This window comes from Ascaphus truei, chromosome 2 (genome assembly GCF_040206685.1).
Source record: "Ascaphus truei isolate aAscTru1 chromosome 2, aAscTru1.hap1, whole genome shotgun sequence".
NCBI lineage: Eukaryota > Metazoa > Chordata > Amphibia > Anura > Ascaphidae > Ascaphus > Ascaphus truei.
In genome coordinates this window covers 371,094,024-371,106,280 of record NC_134484.1, presented here as the reverse complement: position 1 = coordinate 371,106,280, position 12,257 = coordinate 371,094,024, and the positions used below count along the sequence as shown (strand labels likewise).

At 45.2% G+C, this 12,257-nt stretch overlaps 1 protein-coding gene across 4 annotated transcripts in view; it reads left to right on the top strand.

Annotated features, from left to right (window-relative positions):
* OSBPL10 (oxysterol binding protein like 10) overlaps positions 1-12,257 on the top strand; it is a 303,273-nt gene that overhangs the window by 65,625 nt on the left and 225,391 nt on the right. The window contains exon 1 of one of the 4 annotated variants that reach the window (XM_075587025.1): positions 566-752. The exons of the other annotated variants lie outside the window; for them this stretch is intronic. The gene's annotated coding sequence lies outside the window, so the exon portion shown is untranslated. Of the gene's footprint in view, positions 1-565; positions 753-12,257 lie in introns of those variants that run through there. 4 annotated transcript variants of the gene reach the window in all.

Here is a 12,257-nt window from a genome sequence, read left to right as displayed (position 1 = left end):
AAATTGTGCCAGATTTATCAAGAAAAAAAGTAGGCCACAGCACTCCATCCATAGAACTCACTCACTAGAATATAACCTGCAAGAAATAAAGCTCAGCAAACAGATGATTTCAAAGTGATTTCAGCATTTTAGTCTCCAAAAAAGCATGGATCTGATACAACGTTTCTGGCCGACCTTCGTCAGGTAGGAACCCCCCAAATCTGACGAAGGACCCACGTAGCCAGAAATGTTAACATGATGAAATTGCTTTAAAATCATCTCAGTTTTCTTGCAATTACATACCCTAAGCAGTGAGTCCCACGGAGTGAGTACTGCCGTCTAGTTTGTTTTCTTGTTTTATATTTTTTTTCATCTTCAGTGACAGGCACCTACTACTTGTTTTTAATTTTATGCCATTAGAATCCTTTTTTTTTTCTCCTCCTACCAGATTTATCAATGAATAAAGCCAATTGACTCTGACACCACTACTGTACCTTGATAAAAAAAAAAATTTTTACTTCCATTTGGTGATTGAGCTTCATCTGTATATTTTCTTTAGGACTATGTGAAGGGGATAAGACACCATAAATTGGACTTCTATTTAGACAAAAAAAAAAGAAGAATACCATGTGCCCTGCTGCTTATCTTGTCTGGACACCTTTCCGTTTCCCTTTCTGTCTTCACTGACCGTGGGGCTGCCGAAACTCCTGGGTGCCTCCGAGAAGCTCATCCCTAGACGAGGGTTTGCAGAAGAGCCGTTCTGGAAAGAGAGAGTGCGTCAGCGAATTCTAATGAGATTTCCTTCCGAGTGAACAGCTTCTGCATTGGCAGAGGATAAATAGTTAATAATAAATTGTCTACCAGAGCACTTAGCACACTATTGATTTGCTGCGAGGGCAAAATATCATAAGCAGCCGTTCCCACGTAGCCCATATATAATATATAAACATATACATATATAGAATTGATTTATTTATTTTTTGCCCTTTTTTTCTTGTGCATTGACATACAATATTGTGATATCCAGTTGTTGTCTGTTTTGGAGAAATGATGTCTCTCCAGCCCTAGGGCTACCATGATCCGGCATAGCCTCACATTTAACATTTGACTCCGCCTATCTATAAATTAATATAGTATTGTCAAAGTTAGAGTATTGTGCGTGCACGTAAAGTTCAAAGCTTTCCTGCTCTTTCTTGGCGAGGGTTCTATTTGTTTTTGCCTTCATTTCCTCTAGGGCACCGACTCTAACCATCACTCATTTTTCTAAGGTAGAGCGAGCATCACGCCTCTGTTCACAGTAAATGCTGCATGACTCTGTTTTGAAAAGATGCTGGGTGCTGTTGCTCATCAATTGCTGCAGGTTGCGCACATAATCGTGACCCTTTGAAGATAACGCACTCCAGACTTATTTAAAAATAAAAATAGTTTTATTGAGGTCAACATTTTGCTGCTATAACCACACCTTTGTCGGGACAATTTTTAATAAGTCTGGAGTGTGTTATCTTCAAAGTTTTCTGATTAAAATATTGTTCAACACAGGGAAGCTGCTTTAGAGGAGAGTTTAGAAACCGCAGGGCTGTCTGCATCCCACTTACCAGCAGGTTTCCTCTGAGAGCACCTTCTTCGTAGCGGAGTTGAGAAAAGGCAGGATTACGGCAGGCGATGCCCACAGCAGAGCCTTTTCTGTGTCTGCCTCCGTCAATTCTGGCGCCGAATCAGCCACATCTGAGATCCCCAAAATATGTTTAATTTCAGCCACGGTGTCTCAAAGTAGAAAGTAGCCAAGTGGTGCTTTTTTTCCCTTTGCATTTCTTTGTGGTTTTTTTTTTTGACTGACTGATCTTTGCCAATTGTTTAGCAGCTTTGCGTTGAATAAAGGCTGGACTCGATGGAGATGCAGCAAGACTTGCCATCTTCAGTGCCGCTGCCACATGCGGTCACGGCACAGAAGGATTAACGGTGAGCGGGGTCTCATCCAGAAGCAGGGACTCCCCGCAGCTGCATCGCGAATTAACACAGGAACGGGTGCAGTAACCCACACTGCCCTTTGATTAGGGTGACCAGGTGTCCCGTTTTAGCCGGGACAGTCCCGGTTTTTAATGGCTGTCCCGGTTTTTTAATGGCTGTCCCGGCTGCCCCGCATTTTTTAAAATGTCCCGGTTTTTTGTCGCTGTTCAGGTTTTGGCCATCAGAGCAGGGGGGGCAGCAGAGAGCACAGAATTCAGGCAGAGAGGAGAGCATGAGGAGAGCGGAGGCCGATCTGACAGCAGAGGGTGGGGGCGGGGTTAGTGTCAGCGGAGCCTCAGCAGTGAGAGCCGGAAGTGAGGTGCCTGCTGCCAGTCAAGATGGCTTCCCTCCCCTCCATGCTCCACAGTGACAGGTAGGACAGAGAGAGAGAGAGAGAGAGAGAGAGAGAGACTCTGTGTGTGTCACTGGTTCTGTGTGTGTGTGTTTGTGTGTCACTGGCTCTGTGTGTGTGTGTATGTGGGGGGGTTAGTGGCTTTGTGTGTGGGTCAGTGGCTCTGTGTGTGTGCGTGTGGGGGGGGGGGGTCAGTGGCTCTGTGTGTGTGTGGGTCAGTGGCTCTGTGCGTGTGGGGTCAGTGGCTCTGTGTGTGTGTGTGGGGGGGTCAGTGGCTCTTTGTGTGGGTGTGTGGGTCAGTGACTCTGTGGGTCAGTGGCTCTGTGTGTGTGTGTGTGTGTGTGTGTGTGTGTGTGTGTGTGTGTGGGTCAGTGGCCCGGTGTTTGGGTCAGTGGCTCTGTGTGTGTGGGTCAGTGGCTCTGTGTGTGTGGGTTAGTGGCTCTGTGTGTGTGGGTCAGTGGCTCTATGTGTGTGGGTCAGTGGCTCTGTGTGTGTGTGGGCCAGTGGCTGTGGGTGTGTGGGTCAGTGGCTCTGTTTGTGTGGGTCAGTGGCTCCGTGTGTGGGTGTGTGGGTCAGTGGCTCCTTGTGTGTGGGTCAGTGGCTCTGTGTATGTGGGTGTTATGGGTCAGTGGCTCTGTGTGTGTGGGCCAGTGGCTCTGTGTATGTGGGTGTTATGGGTCAGTGGCTCTGTGTGTGTGGGTCAGTGGCTCCGTGTGTGGGTGTGTGGCTCTGTGTGTGGGTGTGTGGGTCAGTGGCTCCGTGTGTGTGGGTGTGTGGATCAGTGGCTCTCTGTGTGTAGGTCAATGGCTCTGTGTGTGGCTGTGTGGGTCAGTGGGTGTGTGGGTCAGTGGCTCTGTGTGGAGATAACATTTTTTATATCTATTTATTATATATTTATTTATCTTGCCTTTGGCTGTATCCTCCCCTCCAAATTCCGTTAACATGGCCGCACGACGTCACGTAATACATATTGCCATAACAACGAGCCGCTCCGTGACGTCACGCGGCATCAAGTTGATATGACAACGGGACGCATTATGGCGCCGAGGCATCACATGATGCCACATTGTCATGGCAACATGTCACCGCCTGACGTCAGTGTCTCGTTGTCATGGCAACGGGGTGCGTCATGTGATGTAATTTGTTTTATAAATAATTTTTTAATGTGTCCCGGTTTTTCATTTTGAAAATCTGGTCACCCTACCTTTGATACATGTGCCTTTTATTTGCTATATTACTAGATTACATTTAAAAAAATGTAATTGAAATGAAATAAGGGGGGTTTTAGCGGTAATGGCATTATAATCAGAAGCAACTAAGAATCACCTGGTTTTAGATCCAATGCTAGCTCCCTCTAATGCTGGCAAGTGACTTAATAGCTCTTCAAGGCTGTGATAATAATGTCTGGGAATTTTATGCAACGTGTACGTGCCAGGTAAAAATACATCATTATTTTTTCTGCTCCCTGTTTTCCTTTTATGCTAAAAAATACTTCCTGTTTCTACTTTTTTTTCCTACCTTAAAGTATTTAAAAGTCGCTCTCGTATGCCTTATCTCTTAATTAAGGTTTTGTACATCCTATAACGGTTGCAATGGAAAGCCTGAACTACTGTAATTGCTATTGTTTATTCCTTCTCCATCCTGCCTCTGTCCTTCTGGAGATGCAAAACTGAATGCAGTTCTCTGGGTGCCGTCTCCCTAATGGTCTAAAAAGTATATAATCCTCTTTAACTTTCTATTGGTAAGAGTACTCTATTCATAACCTAACATCCTGGTAACCCTTCCCAATGTATTGGCAGATTATTGGGGTACAGTATATCTACCAAATTATCCATAAGCCAACATTTAGCATAGTAATACTTGTTGGGTGTGGAAAAATACATATATACCCTGTGACGGTAAGGATCCATATTAGTAAGGATAGCATATTAAATGTTAAGCCGGTCTCTGGCCCCTACCCGTCTGATGCATATACAGGATTGCCCTGTACACTCATCTACCTGTGGCTCATATGGCCAGCATGTTATGTGTTGAACCCAGTAAGGTATATGTTTAAACTGCAAGCATAAAAATGTGTTTTAAAGCATAGCCAAGATTTGTGGACATGCAGGGTTGAGAAACCCAGCCTACATGTGTGGAGAAATGGTTATTGCTGTGACTGAAGGGGAAGGGGTGTGTACTCAGTCCTGGGGAACTGTGACTCTGAGGACAGGGCCATTGTCCAGCTCAGACTCTGAAGCATCCATATCCACAGGAGGTATCCAGCTGAAACTGCAGCCTGATGTTTTAAGACCCAACTGACTCCGGTCTCAGTGGTTAGTTAGTTTGAACTTTTCACAGCCCTGATTGGCCTATTTAGCTCACTCTGCGATTGGCTCACGTAGCATCCGTGCTGTGATTGGTCCCACACGAAGCATCCACGCTGGGATTGGTCGCCATTCATTCTTCATAATTTACTATGAAGATGGAATGTAGAAAAGGGGCGGCTGATCTCCGTTCCATAGATCTCTCCTGGGTTGGCGTGCAGACCTAAGCGGTAGGCTCTGAGGACATGACAGAGACACCCGAAGTCGAGGCTGCTTGTACGCTGAGTGGGAGATTTGACGTTGCCTGGCACCAACTTGCATCCAGCACTGCCTGGATAATCTAGACTTACTACAGAAGTGGAAGCTGCTCTGGGAAAGTCATTTTGGTGGCACCAGACACCTAATCAATTGTGATTCCCTCTATATTGTGCTGAAGTGTATGAGTATAAGCTCTGTTGTGATTTTGTGCTGTGTCTGTTGGCTCCGGCCGAAATAAACACCTGTTTATTTGACCTCTGTGTCTTGCCTGGTGCTTGATCCCGTAACAGAGTCCTGGTCTCCCGTGACATACCCATTAGGTTCAATCTATTGTAGAGTGCTAAGCATGACAACTATAAGCATTAAGTCCATAAATCAGTGGTACACTGTACTTTTACACCAGACTCCCCCCCTCCCCAAAGCAATTGTTTCAACCCTGGTGTACCCAGTCTCCTCTAAGATTTGAGGTTTCCCCCCAAAAAACACGTTTGAAAGTATAACAATTTCTTCTTAGTGGAATATATTAATTGGTTTATGAATGCAGTGGAGGATTACATTCTTTCTCCTTGTCACCATCTCTGACCCCTATGTTTTTTTGGCATTCCTTTTTCTTAGCTATTTTCAGTATCTCCCAGTGTATATGTCCCTCTTGTCACTGAGCCAGCCCCCAGCCTCATTTAAGTCAAGTGACACCCCGTAGGAGACCAAGCTCACAGATTGGGTAACCGTGCTTTAAATGCACCAACATGCAGTGCATATTCTTCATTCTAAACCACAGGTGGATTTAATACTGTAGCTTGAATTGTAGTCTTTGGAATTGGAGATGGCCACATTGCAAAGCACATCCTCTAATTATAGGTGGCTTGTGCCTGCAAAACTGTTGGAAAACCCATATTGTGTTTAAAGGATATTTGCAGGCAGAACATCAGGGCTCTTACCTGTGATACTGGGAGTCACAAGCAGGGCATTGGAATAGTTGGAGACAGACAATAGTAGAAGGAGCAAACAATTTACCAATGGACGGCTGCATCAGATTTTAAGTGAATAGAAGTTATAGGAAACAACAACATGTTTATTTATATCCCAGGCCTCAAACTACATGTGTGCTTTTTGTGGCAGAGACTGATGATGATGACGAGAGTGAAATACATGGGAGAGTGAGAGAGAAGGGGCGGGGGAGGGTGAGAGCTGAGAGGGCGGAGAGATGGGGAGGGGGAGAGAGAAGAGTAATAGAGGGAAAGAGTGAGAAAGTGGGAGAGAAAGAGGGGGCGAGAGAGACAGGGACAACCGACAGGGGCGGCGCCCCGGTGGAGTCTCTCTATTCCTGGGCCCTGGGAAAGCGGTTGGCTGCCCTGCCTATAGTTTCACCCTTTCTATGACCTTAGCTTCCTTTCCCGTTGCCGTTGTCAGCTTTGTACTCTTGAGCTTTGGTAAAATCTGTTTGAACTTTTATGACCAGTAATGTAGTTGAGGAAAACATGAGCAAAGTACAGTTCTGTTCTGACACTGTTATCCAAACCACACTGTTGTTTTTTCCTTGCTTAATGCTCCATCAAATTGATTTCCTGCCTTTTTATTCTGATAATAAACTGCACCAAACTTTGATGTTTGCTTCAGAGTGTATATGTTTCTCTTTTTTGGAAACAGGCTGCTTGCACTCCAAATTGTTAAATCCTGTTAGTATAGATGGGGTTAATCTGGTACAAGTGAATTGCCAAGGACATATTTAGCAGTAAGATATGTTTTATAGTGCTTCAATATTTATTTATAAAATATTTTACCAGGAAGTAATACATTGTGAGCTACCTCTCGTTTTCAAGTATGTCCTGGGCATAGAGTTAAGACAAATAATACATGTTTACAAATACAGTTACATAATGAGCAGGGTATACATACAATATGCAGTGGTGACTGAAAGAAACCATCTATCCAAAAATCGTATGTATATATATATTTTTTTTTTTCCGTTGCCGAACCATGGATTCCCTGGAGCAGAATCTGTGTGCTCCAACCTCCCAGGTATAAGCTGGAAATAAAAAATACACCAAAGTGGCTGCAGGAGTGACATATGGAAGAGCACAACATTATCTCCTCCTTGCTTTCCATTGGCCGTCAGAGCAAGGCTGACTCCGGCAGCCATATTGGGCCCACTGGACACACATTCTTTTCCTGGAGGATACAAAGGACAACTGCTGATATTTTAAGAACCTGGAGGTCAGAGTACAGGAGATCAAGCCTGGAGATTCATGTGTGAAGTCATCAGTATGGTATTTGACCAGAGCTTTTTGTGTGGTCCCATATGGATAGATATACTAAACAGCATAAGTAATTCTGCTCTTGTAGGCCATTTTCTATAGTGATTCCACACTACATGTTTGCAACAATTAGTGAACAAAAACAATAATATTTTTAATGTAGTGCTTATCAACGTCTTTACAAAAGTAATTTTGTGCAGTATACAGTAGGTTGAAAGAAAATGAACTGTTGGGCTACTTAGAGGCTACTTAGATATTGATCCAACTCCCTTTATAATACTGATCTTGTACTTGAAGAACAATAAATTGCGTAGCGTGATGCTGGCCTCGTCACTTGAGAACGCTTGTTAGTGCAACTGGGAAGTATTGTACACAGAAGTTAAATAAATGCTACTAAAGTCCCTAGGGTGCTGATGCTGGAAGATAGACAGTCTGCAGCTCACACGCATGAGGCGTCTCTCCACTCTCTGCACTCTCATGCAGCTGAGACTCCTGCCATCAAGTCATGTGGAAAGTGTACAATTAAATCCCTTTGCCTTGAACCTTATTTGCATGTTTTACGCAGTGTACATTCTTGAGAGTGTGGCTCTTTCAGTGCCAGAGGGGCCAGGCTTGTTTTGCAATACGATGCAGGTATGTTTTTGCAGTGCTATGTGTGCTACTTCTAGAGCTTGGTTACCATGGAAGTGGGAGTGCAAAATTAAACAAATACAGTCAAACACAAGGGAAGCCTTTAAAATATTCTGAGATGTAAGTTTTATTTAAACAGATATCATAACGTTTGCATTTAATCAACATATGCCAAAAACATTACTTATGAGACCTGTGCCAGAATTAGTAAAAAGCCCCATCTATAACCAACTTATATGGATCTTTTGCGCTAAGAATTCTGGGGTGCAATTTTAAGTACTTGGCTGTGATTCACCGCCACCGAGCACTGAAAAATCTGGCCACATTACTCCTAAACTGGCGCACCAGGTTTACCACCAGGGAGACAGGCAGGGCACTGAGCCTCTTAGGTTCGTGGGTCCCTGGCACCTGGCACTAATGGTAGAACCATCCCACACTTATCTTTTAGCAGCATATTTCCATGTTGGGATCCCCTAACTAAAATGTTATATATTATAGACATGTTGAGCAAGTTATGGAGAGCTAAATACATCTTGATAGCACTTGGAGCGTATACCTCTGTGTCCTATACCTTTTAGTGGAGTGACTCTTAGGGCACGATTATAGTCCGGGCTTCATTACGTACGCGTGCGTTCATCGCATCGCGGGCACCTCTTGCCCAAGCGATGTGTGATCTTGACTGCAGGAGATTGGGGAGGCGTGGCTGACGTGTCACAAAGCTGGTTCGCCCTCATTGGCTGACCGCTCATGTGACGTCATGCAACCGCGCTTGAAAAGACAATTTTTTTTGTCTTTTCAAAACGCGGTCCCGCCATCGCGCTCCGTCGTGCGTGCATGTGCACTAGGGGCGGCCGCATAGATATTAGTCATTTGTGTTTATCGTGCGCCAACATCGTCGCACTGAGTATAATCTCAGCCGTATGAGTTTCTATGAGTGTTTGTGGTAGAGGGTAAATGGGACAAAATGCGGGTGTGGACTGGGTGAGTGTGCAGCCCAAGTACAAAGAAGCATCTACATAATGGATCCATTGTTGAGGGAACACAGCAAATCAAAGCATTGTTAAATATTCCATTTTCTTTTTAAATCAAGTCATTAGCCAAAATAGACATTTATTTATACAGGAACAGAACTAGTTTCTATTACTCTCACGAGTCAAAAATACAAATAAAAAGCACACATTTTTAGGCCTCCAATGGGGTTAAAAAGGGACCACTGTTGGGTGCAGAGCAACATATTACCTATTATTAAAACGTACAATGACTGACCAATTGGTGCAAAGGCTGCTGGGTGTGATATGGTAATGACACCTGTGCTCGCCATCAGAAAACTTCAACTCATTCACCTAACTCTGATTACAGAAATTCACCCCCCGACAAGTCCTTTTTTATCGGCTTCTATATGGCCTCATTATGCACCATCCATCCCCTTTGCCTGTAAGTTCATCTCTCGGCCAGTATGGCAGGCCGTGCATCTTCCTTGATTTATTTTCATGGAAGTGTTGCTTTAAAAATCACCTCCAGATTAAAAAAAAAGAAATCTTGTCAGATTAGCATTAATCAGTGACATTGCATTTACTAATTGGCTTGTGTATGCCTGCATTGATCCGAAAGCTTTGGTTGTAAGCACAGTAATTAACCTTAAAAAGAATATAGTAGTTTTCTGAAATTGTTAATGGAGTGTGCGCGCACATTATTTTTATTGGACTTGATCCATTGCGCATGCAAGTCAGGCTAATTACCGTAGAGAATATCACCTCCACACGCCCTCAGTTATTTGTCTTCCCAAAAGGGACGGCACTCCTTGCTCATTTATTTGGTGAAACGATAGCACTCAATGTTTTATTTTTTTATTTGCTTTCCTCTTGGAAATTAGGGCCATTCACCTTAGCTAAAAGGGTGGAAATGGCTATTAACTTTTTATGTAGGTGCCATGGTTCATTCGTTTAAAAGCTTAGCTACAAAAACGAATAGTTCTACATGAGTGGACAGGTTTGAGTACCCTCTCTGAGCTAAAGTTGCTTGTGATTAAAAAAAGCTGTGTGTGCTGTGCACGCGCATAGTAAGTGAAACTTCTTTGACTTTTGTCACAGAAATTGTATTTGTGTTGGTGATGTTTAAATTAAAAATCAAAATACAATTTTTGACAAAACGCAAATAAATTTGACTTAGAATGCGCGTGCTCTGCACACATCCCCTGTATTAGCTATTTGCACTAAGTGTGAATTCCTCGTGTGTGCCGGTGACTGAGTGTGCGGTTGACTGAGCGTGACTGCGACTGCGTGTGACTGCGACTGCGTGTGACTGCGACTGCGTGTGACTGCGACTGCGTGTGACTGCGGGTGAGTGTGCGGGTGACTGCATGTGCGGGTGAGTGTGCGGGTGACTGCGTGTGCGGGTGAGTGTGCGTGTGACTGTGAGTGTGCGGGTGAGTGTGCGGGTGACTGTGAGTGTGCGGGTGACTGTGAGTGTGCGGGTGACTGTGAGTGTGCGGGTGACTGTGAGTATGCGGGTGACTGCGTGTGACTGAGTGTGCGGGTGACTGTGAGTGTGCGGGTGACTGTGAGTGTGACTGCGTGTGAGTGTGCGCGAGTGTGCGGGTGCGTGTGACTGTGCGTGTGACTGAGATGTGTTTTACAAATAGTCTCACCCTTTATATTCTGCATGAATACACCATGTTTGTAAAATTAGTACCATTATTATAGTGTCCTTTGCTCAAATAACTGTGCTCTCTCCTGCAGTCAAGCACAGCACCACTGAGGTTGTATTAGTACTGTGACCACTGCATTTTACAATCTGATATATTGCTGACTTTGTATAGATCAGATATTTCCAGTACACAGAAGAATGTTATATTCCATTTGGGTTGACAGTTGAGATTTGTCATACAGATACCTTGCTACACTGGCGACACACTTTATTCGAGCTCGGCTAGTCCCACGAATTCGGGTATACCCGGGTGTATTGAGGTTTGTGACTGTTTTCTGCCCGAGTGCATTGAGGTATTTTCCAGGCAGGGATGGAAGCATTTTATTCCCGCTGGCTGCAATACTGCACAGTATATATATATATACTGCATTACAATTCATGAATTTATGCCATCTGGTAGACACGCGAAGCATTGCAGCCTATTAAATCCTAATCATTATCATTTAACAGATCAGCCGCCCGTCAGCCAGGCATGAACCCAGGCTGGGAAGGCAAACGCAACGGGGCTTGTCAGAGGTGAGGAGCGGCGCATTCCAGGTATCTGCCAGGTACATACTGGGTATTTGCTCGAATAAAGTGTGTCGGTGCAGTATTTCCTTATCCCTGAGTATTTACTAGCACTGAGATTTCCAGTGTTTAGTGTGTCCTGTTCTGACAGTCTTTCATTGTTCTGCTGAAGGCTCATGCCAGTCTGGATGGTTCCTTCAGTGCATATTAGCAGAGAGCACAGGACACCAGGAGCTGCATGCAGCTATATCTCACCATCAGAAGCAGCATCTGACACTGACTGTACCTTATTTATCTGACACTGACTGTACCTTATTCATCTGACACTGACTGTACCTTATTCATACACACACACACACACACACACACACACACACACACACACACACACACACACACACACACACACGCTGCAAGGGCAGGGAATGCACATCCACTTCTGCCCTGCTACTCGCTGCACACACACAGAATCACTAGGACTGTGATGTTTTCAATGTGATGTCCCTCTCCCCAGCCTATTCTTCCTTTTGATATCTTTTAATGTGGACATCATTGCCAGGTCCGATCTCCCTCCTCCCTCCTCCCTCCTCCCTCCTCCCTCCTCCCTCCTCCCTCCTCCCTCCTCCCTCCTCCCTCCTCCCTCGGCAATTCAGCATGTCAGCGACACACTGCTCTGCTTCCTCTCGGTTACCCTTCATGATCCCTGGGCTCCTCTCCTCTGGCAGCGCTCAGTCAGCGGGACACAGGGAAGGGGAGGGAGGTGAGAGGCTGAGCAGCGGCTCACTGAGTCTGATTTAAAATCCCCGCGCTTGCTACACCTTTCACTCTAGCACCGGAAGCTCTGCGGCAGCCATCTTGCTATACCCATGGCAGCTGACGTGTGGGGGTAACAGCGGCCGTTAGGAGCGGCGCCGGCGGCTATCGCCGCCGCCGCATGTCACAGCGGGTGTGTGTGGGGGGGAGCGGTGGCTGTTAGGAGCGGCGCCGGCGCAGGTCACAGTAGATGCGGGGGGAGGGGAAGGGGGGGAGCCATGACGTCACTTCCGTTTCACATTTCCCCTCCAACTCTCCCGTTTTACTCCATCAGAATAGGTGCCACTAAAGAAGTTTCACTTCAAAAATATATAGGAATTTTGTTCTCATTGGAATGGTGCAGTCCCACTAATGCACATGACTGGTTAAAAGGATAAAACGTTTTGGGTCTTTGATTGTAGAAGGAGAGGGGGGTTGGCCTGGTATTAAAGGGGTTGCACCCCA